Source organism: Carya illinoinensis, chromosome 3 (assembly GCF_018687715.1).
Source record: "Carya illinoinensis cultivar Pawnee chromosome 3, C.illinoinensisPawnee_v1, whole genome shotgun sequence".
NCBI classification, from domain to species: Eukaryota; Viridiplantae; Streptophyta; class Magnoliopsida; order Fagales; family Juglandaceae; genus Carya; species Carya illinoinensis.
Window position 1 is genome coordinate 5,959,345 of NC_056754.1, and position 6,000 is coordinate 5,965,344.

At 29.5% G+C, this 6,000-nt stretch overlaps 1 long non-coding RNA gene across 1 annotated transcript; it reads left to right on the top strand.

Annotated features, from left to right (window-relative positions):
- The first annotated feature begins 802 nt into the window (after positions 1 to 802).
- Positions 803 to 1,521, top strand: LOC122305544. The gene is made up of 2 exons (XR_006241162.1): positions 803 to 1,231; positions 1,326 to 1,521. It is a non-coding gene; the product is annotated as an uncharacterized LOC122305544 (long non-coding RNA).
- The last annotated feature ends 4,479 nt before the right edge of the window (positions 1,522 to 6,000 follow it).

A 6,000-nucleotide genomic window follows, 5' to 3' on the forward strand; every position in this document is an offset into this window, starting at 1 on the left:
TTTCATCATTACATATTTTTCAAATCTTCATATAAAATATAATAAATAATTTAATTTTTTCAAATTCTAATACAATAATATTACTAAAATTAATATTTTATACTCTCATTTCAAATTCAAAATTTTTATGTCTACCCTCAAACCTCCCCTTAATTTCCAATCTGATCGATCACGTGGTGTGACAGTGTTAAAGATGTGAACTTTATGTTCCTAATACTAATTGAAGGAATATTTCACGTGGACCCATTTTGCATGGAAGGAAAAAGGACCCAACCACACAACATTTTAGACGAATTAATTTGGTTGATCTCTTTTTCATTTCGCGTGGTGTACGTAAAAGATGTCTTCGAGCATCACAAGATTTGGTATTAAAAAAAGAAGCAATTTTTATGGTAACGAAAGAATACATTCATTAATCTAGTGCGTTCTTTGTCATCAATAATGATAAACGACGTACGGTGAGATGTAAAAGACTGTCTCAACTCAGATCAAGTTTTTGTTTGGTTCCCAAGAAATTTCTCGGAACTTTCTCTAGAGCCTTGGCACAAATGGTCAAGCTCTTTCTCTCACGCCATGATCTTTAGATTCTTCACTACTGCTTTCTTTTTGTCCTTTCCATAAGCTTTAACTTTTAGCCCTTTTAGTTTCCATAATATGAAGACATGCCCTTTTAGCCTTTGATCAATTGTTAAAATGAGCAACTCCTTCTAATGCAAAAGTTCAAAGAAAAACTATTTGGGTTATAAATTGTGGAAGAATATGGATGATGATTTTTTTTCAACCAAAAAAAAAAAAAAAAAATGTTATAGAAGTTAATTCGCGGTCCTGAACTGCAAAATACAGAGACTACATTAACAAATAATCCAAAATAAAAGGATGGTTTTGCAATACAGAGCTTTATAGGGGTAGATGAGGCCGTGGTGGTCCAGCTCCTATATAAGAAGGGCAAGCTCTCTTGTTTATACACACAGACGTGGGAGGAAACGAAGTAGGAACTGACGATGAAATGAGCATGGGGAAAGGGAGATTGGAGTTACTGGAAGTTGTAGGAATGGGCTGTTTGGGATGAATGAAAGTGGAGGTAAATTTTTGGATTTATAGTGTTAAATTCTTCCCAAAGCCGCGCATTCCGATGATTTCCGGCGGTTCCTCCCTTTCCCTTCTGTGTCTCTCTTTTAGATTTTAGTACCTTTCTGGGCTTCTGCATGCCTTGTTGTGTAGCCGGTGTAAGGTAGAATTCTCTCTCTCTCTCTCTCTTTTTTTTTGTTTCTTTTTTTGAGCATGTTCTCTTGACCCAGCTTTCTTTTTCCATTTCCAATTCCAAGTAGCTACGCAGTTTCCCGATTCCCCACGGCAGAAAAGGGAAATGAATGGAAAGAATAGTCATTAAATCTGGATATGTATAGTATTTTTTAGATCTAGGGTTCTCCGTACGTTCTTGTACGCATACAGTAAATGATCTTGTTTGGATCTTTGTAATAATAAGGAAAGATAACAAGAAAAAAGGGTTTATGTAACTAATTTATTAGTTATCATTGCAATAAATTAGTTAAAAAACCCGTACATACTCAGCAAAATGCTTATTTATACCGAATAAGCAGCAACCGAGACAGTTGCTTTTCCTTTGATTATGATTATCGTATGTCTGATATCCAAGCAAGTTCAGAAGATATATGAGTCTGGATCTGCTAGACCCACGAGTGTGTAGAGATGAACTCAATGAGTCTACTTGGCCTTTTTATATATTTTTAATATATATATATATTTTATATCTTTATATATATTTGTTTTTAACAAGAATTCACAGCATCATTTAAAAATATTTCTTTATCATCCAATAAAAATATCATAAAATAAACTTCTCAAAATCCCTGTGGGGATCCATTTGCCGGGACAATAGATTATATACATCTGATCTTATCTTACAGTTTAAATTCTCAAATGTTGTGGATGGTTTAACGGGAAAGTGGCACCTCCTGAAGGGATCGATTTGGACCGGACAAGTAAGATGTGAACATATTATGACTTAGTTTGGATAGAGAACCGTTTCATCTTATTTTATTATTATAATTTTTTTAAAATTTTCATATAAAATATAATAAATAATTAAACTTTTTTAAATTTTAAAATAATAATAATATTAAAAAATAATATTTTATTAATCTTTTAACTTTTTTATAAAATTATCTCATCTCACTATCTAAATTACACCTAAAACAAACTTAATTGCTACATGGTGGTCAGTAGGAACTTAATTCGTTGATCACATACCAACTTTCTGCGTTTCTAAACTCTAATGATAGGCATAAGTGTCAAATAAACGAGTTTTATACAAATCTTTTATAAAAAAACAAGTGGATCTCATTAATAAAAAAAAGGTTTTTTTACATTTTTTTAAAGTGGGGTCTAATTTCTTTTATAATAGTTTGTACTTGTATGGAGTTTGTCTATTTGACACTTTTATAAATCATTTCTCTTGTAATAAATGATTATAGACGAAATATTAAAGGCATATTTTGTAATGTTTTTCATCCCACCATATTTCACTCATCTAATCGCGTCTTATCTCATTTCATTTTTAAATATCATTCAATTACACATTTTCAAACTAATCATCAAAAAATTTTCAAACTAATTATTACAATTTTTTTAAATTTTAAAACAAAATATAAAAAAAAAAATTCAACTTTTTTCAAATTTAAAAATAAATATAATATTAAAAAATTATATTCAAATAATATTTTTATTCATCTTTTTCTCTCTTATTTTTAAAATATCATAAAATATAATAATTCAAATAATTTTATTATTTGTAAATTATTTCATTACTATTTTAAAGTTTTTATCTTATTTTATTTCTAAACATTCAATTTTTTTTATGGACAATCAAAGCTGGGAATTAACATATTTCAAATCGAACTTAAAATTTCCTACTTTTTGGGTCAACCGTACTCCTAGTAATTATTCGGCAAAATTTGTTGGCAATACGCATTGTCAAGTCTAAAATTTGGCTAAAAATTGAGATTTTGGTCAAAGTCAAATTTATTGAAAATATTAATTCATATTAAATTATCTATCTTAAAATTAAAATAATCATATAATATTATGTATTTTAATAATAATATTTTTTTAAAATTTTTTTATATTTTATAAATACACTCCATATATTAATTAATAATTTAATTTTTATCTAAGATTATTGTTTCCAAACTATTTTTTATATCAACCTAATTATCCAACATAATATAGCCTTGTTTAATAATGAAAGTTTTAACAAGAATTTAATAAAGCCTTGTTAATTATTTAATTAACCAACTTTCAATATTTTTCCATTTGTATTTTATGTGCCTTGTATGATCTTATAACATGTTCAAGTCTTTTAATTCCTTCCTTAATTTTCTGTAACGGAAAGATCGATTCCAGTAAAAGCTAGGAGTGATATCCTTACAACCGAATTACAGCCATTTATAATTCTTAATAACATAATATTTTTAAATATTTAACTTCATCTAACCAAAATAAAAGTTAAACTAAAATATATTATATTATTAATCTATAGTTGTAAACAAGTTGTTAACAAGGAGTTAGTGTATCGTGATACGTTGTAGCTAGAAGCTAGCGTGACAGTCTCAATATATATCGTTGTCATTAATTTGAGATGAATGACTATGAATGATCTACACATCTTACTCAGTTGAATTTACAAAAAATTTTTTCCTACGAGTCTATTAATATAAAAAATTTTATATGTAGTTATTTTTCTATACTCTTTATACACTTTACTATTATGATACGCTGCATTATTTTTTTAATATAAAATAAATATTTTAACTAATCATATCAATAAAATGTCTAAAAAATACGTAAAAATAATTATACATAACAAAACTCTATTAATATTGCTGCCCCCACAATAATAGCGAATTGATGCACCCACCTTCTAGATCTGCTCATATAATTGTGTTCGCCACTCATAGATCATGTCCGCCTAAGCATGCACGATGAGGATCCACTCATGTCCTCTCACTCATTTCTCTACATGAAAATTGCATTCAGACAGGAAATTGTATATATATATATATGTTATATATTTATGGAAAATGCTTAAGTCCCCGGCTCCCAGCTCCTGCTGGGAGCTACCTGGCAAAAAATGTTTTTTTTTTTTAATTTTTAATTTTTAATTTTATTTTGTAATTAAGGAAGTATTTTTTAATTTTTTTATAAAAAATATTTAAAAATATTAAAAATATATATGTAAAAAAAATTTAAAAAAAAATTAATTTTGTACTAACGGTAGCTCCTAGCGGTGGAGAAGTAGCTGTAGTACCACACTATATTTATTATGTAGGGTTAAGTACTTATTTTTGCTGCTCAAGAAATTTCTGAAATAAACGACACAAAGGGGAGAACTGAGAAGGGATTGTAGGTAGCTAGCAACATTATGGGCTGTCCACATGAAGTTGCAAAATTTACAAGTAATCAACATTATATATATGGCTTGGAGATGTAGGCAGTCGAAATTATTGTAACCTCGGCCCCAATATAATATTAATGCCTTTGGAAAAGTTTAGATAGGAAGTTGAAATGAAATGAGTTAAGAAGAAAATTGAAAGTTGAATAAAATATTATTATAATATTTTTTAATATTATTATTATTTTAAAATTTAAATAAATTAAATTATTTATTATATTTTATATAAAAATTAAAAAAAATTATAATGATTAAATGAAATAAGTTGAAAAGAATTTTGTATCCAAATTGGACCGATCCTTTCTCAGCTAGCCACTGCCGAATTCTTGTCCGATAATTTTCATGTACTGAATACCCATAGGCCATAGATGAGGCGTACTTCTCGATCGATCTGCACTCTCCTTTGGCCCATCAGCTGCAAGCTGGCCTGCTCCAAAGCCCATCATCTTCTGAACTCATTCAGACATATTGTGTACAATATATAGTCACGTAGTTCATGCATGTCACAAGGATGGGGCTTTGAAAACATAAAAATAATGTATCATGAAGTATAATTCGAAATTGAGTAGAAGTAAATGCGTCCCGCAGTACTATTAAAAAGTTACAACAGAGAGAGGATTGGTTTCTCGAATTTGACGAGGCTCGTTAGCAATTCCAATTCTCATATATTGGTTCCTGTCGGTATATTTACATTTTTTTTTTTTTTTTGGCAATCAAAATTGCATCTGGACGTTCAGGGCGGAGGATTAATGTTCAGTTTGATGATCATAGGGATGTTAAAAATACAAACTGAGGATTCTCTTTTTCAATCAGAAAAATCAATTAATACTAGATCTTTGTTACCCTAGCTTGATATGTAAGAATAAAGCTGTATCAATGTCAAAACCAAGGAACTCTAAAGTTAAAGCATAAAGCACCAGCCATTAAATGCCGATCAGGGAAATTGAGAAATGGAAGAGAGAGATCAGGCATTGTGACCAGGATCAGCATATGGTGCTTGCTTATTGTAATAATCTATTCATCAGCTAAATGTTGGGCATATTTTTGTGTAGAGTTTGGTTCTATTTGTGTATGATCATGTTGACGATCTGACCCGACAAGGATCTGTAATAGTTTTTTTTAATGACTTTTCAATGATATATACTTGGGCCATAAATCGGAGATTTGAGACGATAGGTTCTTGATCTGATTCGATTTGTTGATTAGAGTTTACCATATGTTGTATAATATCTTTGTATGACGGCCATGTTGTATTTACTTAATTATAATCTCAAATAAAATACTTTGTAGCTCTTTAAACTTAAATACGTAGTCCACCCATGTTATGGTACTGATTGATTTCATTTTGTTTCACTTATCATGATCATTCCTAGCACTAAACCGTTACGTCCCTCGTGTATGCTGCTCGAATGATAGTCGAGAACACATGAGCTGCATGCATGCATGACATCATCCCACAGACAAAAGAAAAAAGGGAGGAATCTTTTTTTTTTTCAAGAAGCATGTAGCTAGCGTTGTATTTGTAAGAT